Consider the following 12,804-nt stretch of genomic DNA (forward strand, 5'->3'; position numbering starts at 1 on the left):
TGTCCCTTTTTGGTTATGCTCAGATGGAATCTTTGCATGGCAGTTTGAACGTCTATTTTTACTCTATCTTTGCTGTAGTCCATGTTTCATTGCCATGTGTGATATGGGGAGAACACCCTTGATGTAAAATTGTTTATCAGAAGAATACTTCTGCCAATGTAAAATCTACGCACTGCCCTCTCTTGGATCAAATCATACCTCTCTGACAGACGCCAGTTCATCTCCATCAATAACTGCAAATCCCCCACTGCTCCCCTCCCCCAAGGTGTCCCCCAAGGTTCAGTTCTTGGCCCCATCCTCTTCATCCTGTACCTGTCCCCCCTTGGTCACTTAATCCGCCGTCATGGTCTCAAATTCCACTGCTTCGCCGATGACATCCAGCTTTTCATCTCCACCAAGTCCATCTCCACCGCCACCCACTCTATCCTGACAAACTGCATCACTGAAATAAGATCCTGTAGTCCTTGAGCCAGACCAAAAGTAATGCTCCGGCGGGGGGAGTAATTCTCATTATGATTTTCCATTAGACCAATGTCTCAAGTGTCAGAAAAGGTGTGATGGACATCTGAGAACGGTAGCTTAGTGCCCGGATGGACGCCATCTTTGAAACCACCCAGCTCGAAAATGCCCATTTGGTGGGGTACATTGTTGCACGTGTATCTGGACTTCTATACTAGCTATCGATGTGCGGTTGACGACTAAATATACGTCCGATGTGTACCGTCTAAATAAAAAATAATATGAAGCATTTTGTTTTAGATTAATTATTATAAAAATCAATTATCGAAAAAAAATCATATATTTTTCAATATTTTATTATTAGACTTGTACTTTTTTTAGTGAAACAACACTGGTATGATTTTCCAAATTATGCATTGTGCTACACCGTTTATCTGTCTATAAAAATAACTCAAAAACTAAAACATATCATCCACCACGAGTTTACAACAAATAAATGTAAAGAGGCATAAAATGACTTAGGCCGCCGCTGGCATTATCTATTCTGACGATAACGCAAGTTAGGAATGTCGTACGGAGAGGATTTTAACACCATACGATATCTAATAAGCAGGCGGAAATTGTTACATAGGAAATCTGCACTTTGGTGGCCATCTTGGATTTCAAAATGGCCGCCAATTATATTAATTATTCATTACTAGAGTTTGGAAAGACGTATGGAGCTGATTTTAACACCATACGATCTATATTCCTAATAAGCAAGCGGAGGTATCATTGAACATGTCATGTTTTAGTCAAATAACACCGGTATGATCTTCCAAATTATACATTTTGCTAAACCGTTTATCTGTCTATAAAGATTTTCAGGCAATTTGGCCTGCATTATAATAGAGAACAACATATGCTATACAATATACAGTGCACACAAAGTTAATCATCAGAGTCGCCATCAGAGTCATTGGCATCCTGAGCCACGATAGCATCATCCTGCACCATGTTGGAGCATCCCTGCAGCTTACACACAACAGTGCACTTCAACCCATTCAGTATGCAGGAGCAATCTGACGGTCGACACGTCCTTCTGCATGTGCATGAGATGAGATTCAAGACGACATCTGGAGCTGGTAGACCCGCCATCCATCGGATTGTGAGCGAACCGCCATCATCGAGTTCCCAACCATGTCCTGCTGATGGTGTTGGGACGTCTGGTAGGTTTTCAAGGCTGCGTCGCCAGATAGCCGCCTGATAGTTGGCCCTAAGCGTATGCTGCATCAAGGAGTCTTCACAAGGCGGCAATTGTCCAGATTCGATCTGGCCCTTCTTTGCACAGAACATGTGATAACGGAGCGAATTAACACCGACGATCTTCGTGTTCTTGGCGTACAGCTGACACGTGAAGGCCTGAATGCTATTGAAGACGTCTGTTGGTACATTCCACGAAGATCCCAGATCTGTGAATGCTTGAAGATACAGCTCATTCGCTTGCACAAGCTTCAAAGCCTTTATCTTTCCTTGGCTAGCCAGAGCACTCACAGTGTCACACCCGCTCCATGCATGAAGCCCTGGCAATGCACTGCAAACTCCAGACCCCAATACCGCAGCCAACTTTCCAACGTCGATCATTCTGACTCGAACCTTTGTTCCTCGTCTGATGAAGAGCTGACTATCGATGGTTCTGCTGAGATGAAGACTGATGATCAGAACGTCGGTGTCATCTGCCACTAAGATGATCGTCTTGTAGTGGGTAGCGGCGTGCTTTGCGTGGAGAAACATACGCGTGTCTGCTTCCTCGTGGCTACATTCGAGTGCTTGCACCAACTTCCACCTATCGCGGGTCAGTACCAGACATTTTTCACCACAGGTGACATACAGTGTTCTGTTGCCTAGCTTTTCGCGATTTGTTTCATGTTTCCACGACTCCGCCAGAAACACAACCAGTTTCTCCTTTGTCTGGCTGCAAGCAAGGAGACGCCGCCAGTTCATGATTTTGTGTGCGGGTCTGATCTCGCTGAAACTGATGCCTTCATTTGAACCGCGGTTCACACGCTCAGCTGCTTTGATGGATTCTTCTGTGTATGTGTCAAAGACAACATCGATGCGCTCACTGCCTTGACCAGCGTGAAGCGCTGCAGCAAGGATGCGGTCAGATAGTTCTTCGAACGTGTCGTTCTCGCCATGCATCTTTTGTATGAGAGCCATCGCATCAATTATTGTTGCACTTCGCTTGTCAACGTTCTCGGCTGGTTCCACAAGACCTTCCATGTGTTTCGCAAGTGCAGCTTTGTTCGTTTTTTTCATTGCCCCATCAACGTTTGCCAAAGACCATGGTAACGGACCTAGTGGGTGACAAAGGACAAGTTGCATGTCGAGGTTCCTTGTCTTGGCGATGAGTATCATGGTGGCAAACAGTTGTCTGTCAGCTCTCAGGACGATCTCCTTGTTTGTGCCCTTCACAACTTTCTGCTTGATCTTACCAAAGGTCTTCAAGTTTAGCTTGTTCAATGTGTCATGAAAGCCTGTTCCCTCTTCAAGACGTTTCTGGAAGCTTTGATACGCCGCTTCCCCCTTTTGCAGGGTGTTGAGTAGGTCATTAGAAACGTCCTCCCTCGCAGCCGCTCCGGTAGATATACTGAGAAGACATGACGGATCATCGGCGAATGGATTGGTCCAGTCATTTTCCAGTAGATCACAGATAGCTGTGACGCCAGACTCATCACGTTTGATGCGAGAAGTAGACAAGTCAGGGTGCTTGGCGTGAGATGTCGCTGCCATTCACAAGGATAGTTTCTCGTAGTTGCCTCAGTGCAGTAGCCCGATTTTCTGCAGTTAGATAGTATCGTGACACAGCCCCTTGTCGAAGACTAAAACCTCGTGTTCCTCCAGCTGTTTGCGTATCTTTGTTTACTGTTTCTTCTGTTGTCTGATCAACAGCGATTCTGGCAAATGGATTCCCTGGTCTAAGCTGTACGGAGAAGTAGCCTTGATTGAAATGCCTGTACAACTCGGGGCATGTTTCGTGGAGTTGCGTCATCTGTGCAGAGTACACTGGTAGATATCTAGCATAGTTCACCTTGTTCATTGCGAAACACCAAGGGATCACTCTTCTGACACAAGCCAAGTGAAGCATCCAGTCGCCTTCTCTATCCGCACGAATCAACCCCAGCAGGGTCTCTACCATATCAATATACATCATCCAGAAGCGAGCCAGGTCTCCATGTTTGGTTCGCAGAAAATGTAGGTATTTTGCGAACATGTCAAAGCTCTGTACACATGAATCATCATCGAGAGCAGCAGCGAGAGTCTCGTGGCAAACATCCTCCTTGATGCTGCGAATTTTGAGGTCAGTGCTTCGAATCTGGGGTTCCTTGTCAGGATGATTGCTTTCTATCCACACCTGGAAGCCCTTCCAAATGATGCGCATTAGTGCCTCGTACATCAACTTGTGGAGTCGCACAGCACGGTTGTATTGCTTGCCTTCCAGAACCCTGTTGATGGAACCTTCAGCGATTACTCCTGACTCAACAGCTACATCCCGAAGGCCTGCATCTCCAAACATTTTCCCAATGCTCGACATGAAGTTACAGATGGTATGGAAGTTCCCCATCATGAGCACGATTCTTCCATATCGATCGACATCTTTCCATGCTATTTCGGTCGCCTTAGCAAATAGTGCCTGGTCTAGCACCACCGGTATACGCTCAAGCTGAAGTGATGACATGATGTTCAGAGCTTCTCTGAGGATTTCTTGCACTGTTGCCATATCTGTGGCAGGCGCGTTTATAGTCGGCAGGTAGCCAACTACATCTTCCGTCACCTGAACACGATCTCTAGTCATGATGTTGAAACCAGTCCACGAACTGATTGTCTGGTCGCATGGTTCCAGCATGCGAGTCATAATCCATACGTGATTTCGGCGCTGCGCAAGGGATGTTGCGCCTGCAAGAGTGTCAGAAAGATCTGCAGGCTTGATTGCAGGTGGGCCCTCTCGTTTCCCACCGCTGTATATTGGAACTAAATCGCTGGATGACGGGATAGATCGCTTCTTATCTGCTTTGGATACTGCCGATGGAGGTTGGGGCGGCAAACACGACTGCGACTTCGGTTGGACGATGATACCGTTGACGCGATGCGATGTTCCGCCACCACTCAGCGATTCCTCTAGCCCAGGGGCGGGCAACCTTTTCAGAGTGAGGGCCAGATGAGACTTTTGGAAGGAGATCGCGGGCCGGAGTGAAAAACGAAATCTCAGAATTACTATATTTTGTTTACATGAATAGATTGTACAAAAATTGCATTGAACACTCTACAAATCAATGAGACTGCTGGTGCTGTTTGCCATGAAGAAGTATTTCCATGTCTGGCTCGATGGTTGAGGTAGACAACAGAAGAATGTCATTGAGGTGGCGGTCCGAGAGTTGGGAGCGAAGGTGAGACTTCGTGTACTTCATTTTCGAGAAGAGCTGTTCACAGCAGTAGGTGCTGTCGAACATGGCCACAATGCGTTGGACATGGGCAATGTATTTTTGAAAATTGTTAGAAGGGAGAACGGTGTCGCGGAAGAAGGACAATGGAGAAGAGGTGCGGAACTTCGCCTTCATTTCATCGTTGCACTGCAGCTCCACCAACTCCATCTGTAAGGAGGCAGGGGCGTCTTCCACGGGGAAGTCAAAGGGAGCAGTGAAAAGCTTGAAGTCCGCAGCCAGCACCCTGACTCCTGCAAAACGGGAAGCAAATTCCTCACGTAGAGAGTTGACGACACTAACGCAAGTGCCCAGGTCCACATCGTCAGGGGCACATGCAGCAAGGCGAGGAAAATGCACAAACCGACCAGAAGCCAATTGAGCCTCCCACAAGCGCAGTTTAACCTCGAAGGCAGTGATGTGCGCGTACATGTCTGTCACGAGAATGTCTTTGCCTTGCAGCTTTATGTTGAGGGTGTTCAGGTGCGCCGTGATGTCCGTGAGCAGGGCCAGGCGAGCTAGCCACCGCGGATCAGAGAATTGATCAGCGTGGGGAAGGTTCTTCTGACGTAGAAAGGTGGCAATCTCCTGCTGTAGGTCGCACACCCGAGACAGCATGGCCCCACGACTCAGCCAGCGTACCTCACAGAAGTAGAGCAGGTCGTTGTAGTGCACGTTCACCTCGTCCATCAGTGCCTGGAACTGACGATGGTTAAGGCTGCGGGAGAGGATGGAGTTGACGACCTTCACCACGACAGACATGACACCAACGAGGTTGGCAGACTTAGCGCACAGGGACTCTTGGTGGATGATGCAGTGCATCTTGTTAATGGGCTGAGTGTATCCGGCGGCTGCACAGTGACGCACTAGCAGCGAAGCGGCGCCCTTCTTCTCACCAACCATCGCCGGGGCACCGTCGGTCGTCACACACACAAGACGGGAGAGGTCCAGGGAGTGCTGATCAACACACAGAAGCACGGCGTCGCAGATGTCTTTCCCAGTGGTGGTGTCGCGCAGCGGGACAAGCTGGAGGAATTCCTCACACACTTGAAAGTCAGCGGTGACGCCACGGATGAAAACGGACAGCTGGGCCGTGTCCTTTGTGTCGGTGCTCTCATCCAGAGCGAGGGAAAAGGCGACGAAATTTGAGCTGCGTGTTTTGAGTGAGTCGTGCACGTTTTCCGACATATCCTCGATGCGGCGACGAACGGTGCGGGACGAAAGGCTCACGTTCTCAAAGGCGGAACGCTGCTCTGGACAGACGGAGTCCACTACAGCGAGGAGGCATTCCTTGATGAAGTCCCCATCCGCGAATGGCTTCATTCGGCGAGCAAGGATGCGGGAGACTTCATAACTGGCGCGCGTCACCTTTTCGGCCTCAGTATTCTGCTTGTGGAAGAGTGAAGTTTGTTTCTCCAAGTTGCCTGATAGTCTAACCATGGCGTCCTTCCTTTCGGTGGCAGACACCGACGCGAAGTTTGACGAGCGGTGCTCTGTCTCCCAGTGGCGGCGCACGTTGTACTCTTTTAGGACAGCCAAAGTCTTCAAGCATATGAGGCACTGGGCCTGTCCAAAGCGCTCGATGAAGAAGTACTTCTCCCACTCAGGGTTGAAGATCCGACGCTCGAGGTCCACTTTCCTCTTCTTAACACGCTGGGTCGCAGACATGATGAGCTGAAAAGGAAGAAAATTAGGTATATCAGCAATGAATAAATGATGTAACAGCAAGCAATCTGGGGCACAAAAAATCTCGGAAGACGAATTGTACAGATGAATGTATTTATTTTGCGTGCACGTGGCCAACGCTGAATATGACACAGTTTCACCGTAAAACTGAAATACAGGAAATGAATCAGTCTGCATACTTTTTTTTTTAAAGAGTTCGTTTTCCTTTTAAACAAAAGTTCGTCAATTTCGTTTTCCTTTTAAACAAAAGTTCGTCAATTTCTTTTTTCTTTTACAAACAGAAAGTTCGTTATATATATTTTTTCTTTACAAATAGAAAGTTCGTTATATTTTTATTTTTACAAATAAAAAGGGAGAATAAAATTATTTAAACGCAGCAAATGAAAGATAATAACATGTTCTAACAAACAAAACAAAGCAAATTGAAAGAAAGTGAAAATTGAAATAGGTTTAGAGAACTCTGCGTCGCTTACCTCTTTGTTGCAAGTTATTTGTCCCAGACACCAACGTTTGTCGCAAGCTGACTGAATCGGAAGGACGTCCGTATCACATGCCGGCTGATTTGAAAAGACCGCCTATCAGCAAGCAGGCGGTGTCTAGGCAAGACAGTTCCCCGTGCGCATGTCTTCCGGAAGAGGACGGTGCTGAAGACAAAATGTCCCTTTCTTGAATTCAGACCGGCTAAATATAAACTCTTACATTTACAAATGATGAGTTTTACTGGGAGGTCCGCGGGCCGGATTGCAATAATAAAGCCTAGCAGGGTGGCGGGCCGGACGCTAAGCCTTCGCGGGCTGGATGTGGCCCGCGGGCCGGGGGTTGCCCGCCCCTGCTCTAGCCTGTCGATGTTATCGAATGCTAATACAGTCGGGACCGAAGGGTGCACATGTGACGGAAGTGGTACTGTATCTTTCTCCACACTTGCTAATTTGTCTATGCATAGCGCTGTCTCGATTTCTTCCAGAACTGTGTACGAACATCCGTGCCCGAGTCGATTCAATATTCTGATGACCTCTGTATTACCGGTGAGCGTTTTCATGACCCACGGAAGTAGGACATGCTTCGATGTTCTGATGGTACCCCGGTGTACAGCATTGATGATATCTTGAGCCATCGACCATACCACTGTGTCGGCACGCGCAGAGCTACCCCCACTCCCGCAAATCAAAGTATGCAGAAATACACGAAGAGAATCTGGTATCTTCACGTAATCTGAAGTGAGTTCTGCTGGCTGAGGCGGCCAACGTTCATTGTAATGAGCATCTTTGATCTGGTGTCACAGTGAAGTAGCTGCACGCACAATGTTACTTTCACCGTCCGTTCGTTCAAATGCTTTCACTTCTGCTTTCAGGTTTACGCACTCTGCAGCAATCTCTCGCTTTGTCAGATTATCGGGCATCAAGTATACACGGTGTTTCACATTGAAGAAGATGAGCGATTCTCCAAACTCTCTTTGTAATGTGCGCTGCAGATTCTTCTTGATGGAGTCACGAACATCAACTGAAAATGTATCTGAAGACAGGATATCTGTTGCAACATCAACTATTGGAACAATCCTCGGGTTCAAGAACAAGTCAGTGTGAATGAAATTGAATATACATCGTATCATTTCTTTTTTCTCGATATTATCTTCAATGTCAGTTTCTACTTGAGGTTTTTGGGGCCGTGTGTAGTTTCTATAGCAGGAGAAGTGGTAGTGAGCCTCAGCTGCAACCATATCTCGTGTAGTCAATGCCAAAACTCTCTCATCATTGCGAGCTGTCGCAGCATCTCTTATTGTCTTATCTGCTCGAAGTTCAACAGCCAAGACAACTGTTTCACGGGTACGACTGCCTTTTATGAATTTTGAAGCACGCTGGCAAAAAATGCATTTATCATCGTAGACCGTTGAAGTTGATCCTGTCTCTTCCCGTGATGATCGCCGTCGCACCGCATCGCCAGTATCAACTGAAGAACTTCTAGCTGCATTGGTCAAAGTAGCTAGGTGGTTTTTGTGAGTGAAGTCTGATCTACAAGCCCTATGGTATAATATTGGAATATTAGGAAGTTCAACTGCGCCTTCTTGGACTAGCTTTAGAATTGGATAAAAGTTTCTAACTGCGGCTGCGTCACACAATGTCTTCCAAGAACTGTTGCCCGCTGCCTTGCTTAGTTCAGAGAGTGGCGACTTCTTGCTGCACAGGATGCACGTTCCGGACTCAGGTTCAAGCTTCGCCCGTTTCGCCTCGACACCGGCCATCTCAGCTGAAAGAACAAAAAGACTGACGTTAGATTACTCCGATATCCGAAAAGCTCGCCAGCTTACATAGACATACTCATCCAAGTCAGTGAACATGTTAGATGGCGCCACAATACAACTCTATAATAGAGTTGTATGTGGCGCCATCTAACATGTTCACTTTTAGTTCTTAAGCCACCCACCCCCCCCCCCCCCCCTCAGAAATTAATCAGGTCACCGCAACAAATCTCAGACTGAGATATAGAATATAGAATATAGATATAGAATAGACTGACGTCACTTTCGGCACTGGGTTCTGTGGGTTGATTATCGGCGGGAAATTCCAACTGACATAGTTTCGGTTTGTGGAAAGTGCATGCCTTTTCATATATTTTTTGTGTAAACTCGTGGTGGATGATATGTTTTAGTTTTTGAGTTATTTTTATAGACAGATAAACGGTGTAGCACAATGCATAATTTGGAAAATCATACCAGTGTTGTTTCACTAAAAAAAGTACAAGTCTAATAATAAAATATTGAAAAATATATGATTTTTTTTCGATAATTGATTTTTATAATAATTAATCTAAAACAAAATGCTTCATATTATTTTTTATTTAGACGGTACACATCGGACGTATATTTAGTCGTCAACCGCACATCGATAGCTAGTATAGAAGTCCAGATACACGTGCAACAATGTACCCCACCAAATGGGCATTTTTGAGCTGGGTGGTTTCAAAGATGGCGTCCATCCGGGCACTAAGCTACCGTTCTCAGATGTCCATCACACCTTTTCTGACACTTGAGACATTGGTCTAATGGAAAATCATAATGAGAATTACTCCCCCCGCCGGAGCATTCACTTCAAAATATGGCCGGTTGGCTCAAGGACTACTGGCTTCAAATTAACTTCCTCAAACTTAACTATGATAAATCTGAAATAATCATCATTGGCCCAAAAACGCTCATAAAATCCACCAATAACTTTGCCCTCAACATTGACGGTATCCCAGTATCCACCTCCCCTCACATCCGGAATCTTGGCATCATCTTTGACCAAACCCTCTCCTTCGACAAATACACTAAACAGATCACAAAGACAGCCTTCTTTCACCTGAAAAATATCGCCCGTCTCAGTCCATCCCTCTCCTCCACGGCTGCAGAAACCCTCATCCACGCCTTCATCACCTCCCGTCTGGACTACTGCAATAGCCTCCTCTATGGTTCACCCTCAACAATCACCAATAAACTCCAATACATTCAGAACTCCGCTGCCCGTCTACTCACCCATTCCCGGACCCGTGACCACATCACCCCCGTCCTTTACAAGCTTCACTGGCTCCCCATCTCCCAGAGAATCCAGTACAAAATCCTCCTCTTGACCTACAAAGCCCTCCATAACCTGGCCCCATCCTACCTGGCTGACCTCCTCTCCAGATACACTCCCAAACGCAACCTCCGCTCTGCTGGTACCAACCTCCTGACCCCCCCCCCCCCCATCCGGACCAAATTCAGATCATGGGGGGACAGGGCCTTCTCCATCGCTGCTCCCACCCTCTGGAACTCACTACCTCACACCATCAAAGACTCCTCCTCACTCACCACATTCAAAACATCACTCAAGACCCACCTGTTCAACACTGCATTCAACATTTAACCCACAGCATTTAACCCCTGACTATCCCTTCTCCTTCTTCCTCCTTTTTGCTTTGAATATTTCACTATTGATTACTGTTTTTTGCAATTGTTTTTATCTTGCCAAAACGAAGTTTTTGCAAGATGTATTAGTCAGCTTGTATGTTTGTTTGTTTTTTTGTTTGTTTTTTTGTTTTTTTGTTTGTGGTTAATCATTTTTTTTTCACGTTTAGATCACTCTGTAGACCACAGCTATTATTGGAAACTCCTGTAACTTCGCATATCAGAGTCCTATAGAGATACCCTTCAGCACACAAAATTTTGAAGGTCAAGGTCAAAGGTCAAGGTCACTTTGCGGTCAATCATGGAGGTCAACGAAACCCTTATTTTTTGAGTAACTTTGATCTTATGATCTCCAAACTTGGTGGGTATATAGGGTGTGGTATGGCGCTCAGCTGATTAGTTTTTGGTGTCGATCGGCCTTGACCTTCAAGGTCATTTTGAAGGTCATTCAATTTTGACCAAAAGGTAAAATTTTCAAGTTTCAGTTACCATATCGAGTAGTACCTCAAATTGAAGCCCTTGTTGAGTGCTTTCCAAACATATAACTAGTTTGACAATGTGACGTCATTTGACGGCGTTATGACGAAAAAACTGCACTTTTCATGTATATTGTATTGCTTTAGTTCGCATTGTTTAGATCACTCTGTAGACCACAGTTATTATTGGAAACTCCTGTAACTTCGCATATCAGAGTCCTATAGAGATACCCTTCAGCACACAAAATTTTGAAGGTCAAGGTCAAAGGTCAAGGTCACTTTGCGGTCAATCATGGAGGTCAACGAAACCCTTATTTTTTGAGTAACTTTGATCGGATCGTCTCCAAACTTCATGGGAATCTAGTATATGGTCCGGCGCTCAGCTGATTAGTTTTTGGTGGCGATCGGCCTTGACCTTCATGGTTAGCGCTGGAGGTCGAAAATTATTGACCCCAAGGTCAAATTTTGAAATCGTAGGTACCATATCGAGTAATACCTCATATGAATGCCCTTGATGAGTGCTTCCCAGATCTGTAAACAGTTTGACGCTATGACGTCATTTGATGACGTCATGACGAAAAAACGGAATTTTCATGAAAAAATTATTTCCTCAGTTCTCATCAAAATCTTTCAATATTTCATGTGCGTTGGTCATGAAGACATACTATTCACCATACGAAATTATTAAGGTCAAGGTCAAATGGCAAGATACGGTTCACCCTGTGGGTGACATATGTTCATTTATGTTTTGCTGTGCATTATGTTTTGCACTCTGTCAAAGCGTCTTTGGGCTCCCTGAAAAGCGCAAAATAAAATAAATGCATTATTATTATTATTATTAATGTTTTTTATTAAACTTGAATATGTGAAGGGTTTCACAATAGAGATGTCCTCAAAGTCCAAATGCACTGTTTGTGTTATTGTGAATATATATTGGCACATAATGATCAATTACCAGTCAGTGGACAGTTCGGAGTTGTCCATATCCCCAAAAGTAATCCTGGTCAAACCAAGAGTTATTCGCCAAACGAGTTGAAAGCCTTTAATAGCATTTTCCATCATCACATGACTGCACTTCATGCCATCACTGATTGCTGACAAGCAGCTGTTACAGAGGTCCCAATGTGGAAGGCCACACAGCTGGTTGCCACCACATTTTTCTCAACATTAATTGTAATGCATTCTTAATGGAGGGAATACCTTTAAACACAGAATTCCAGAGAAGAGTATTGGGGAACAAACCCCTGCGACCCGCATTTTTTAATTTTTTTTGTATACTGAATCATGGCTCGTGAAAGAGCTAACATTTACTTCACAAACAAATCAACCAGACAAACAAAATATATAAAAAGAGGGAGTGGAAGACAAGATGGGGAGAGAAGGGGAAGCACACAAACAACATTTGAGAGCAGGGAGATGTGTGGGAGGGAGAGGGCTTGGGGGGGGGGGGAGGCGTGGGAAGGGGGTGGGGGGTGGGAGAAGTATAAAACACAAGGACACCAACGACTTCCAGGACAGAAGTTGGTATTTCAAAAAAGTGGAATTGGGGTGAAATTAGCAGGGGTAGAAAAGATCAAGGTTTTGGATGGGGGAAGATAAGAGATGGTGGTGAACAGCTGTTTTAAAGACCTGGAGGGTGGAGTGGGATTGAAGAGAGTGAGGGAGTTTGTTCCAGAGGCGAGAGAAAAGAGGAATGAAGGAGTGAAGGTGAGCAGAGAGTCTTGATTTTGGCAGTTTAACCATAAGAGGGTTGCAGGCAGATCTTGTGCGACCTGTCGGAATATTTGTGGGACAGAGCCCAGAG

The 12,804-nt window shown here is 45.7% G+C and overlaps 1 protein-coding gene across 2 annotated transcripts in view; it reads left to right on the top strand.

The window, feature by feature from the left end:
• The window catches only part of LOC137416712 (uncharacterized), a 418,237-nt gene that overhangs the window by 330,489 nt on the left and 74,944 nt on the right, over positions 1–12,804 (top strand). The window lies entirely within an intron of this gene.

This window comes from Myxine glutinosa, chromosome 1 (assembly GCF_964187855.1).
Source record: "Myxine glutinosa chromosome 1, kmMyxGlut1.1, whole genome shotgun sequence".
NCBI lineage: Eukaryota > Metazoa > Chordata > Myxini > Myxiniformes > Myxinidae > Myxine > Myxine glutinosa.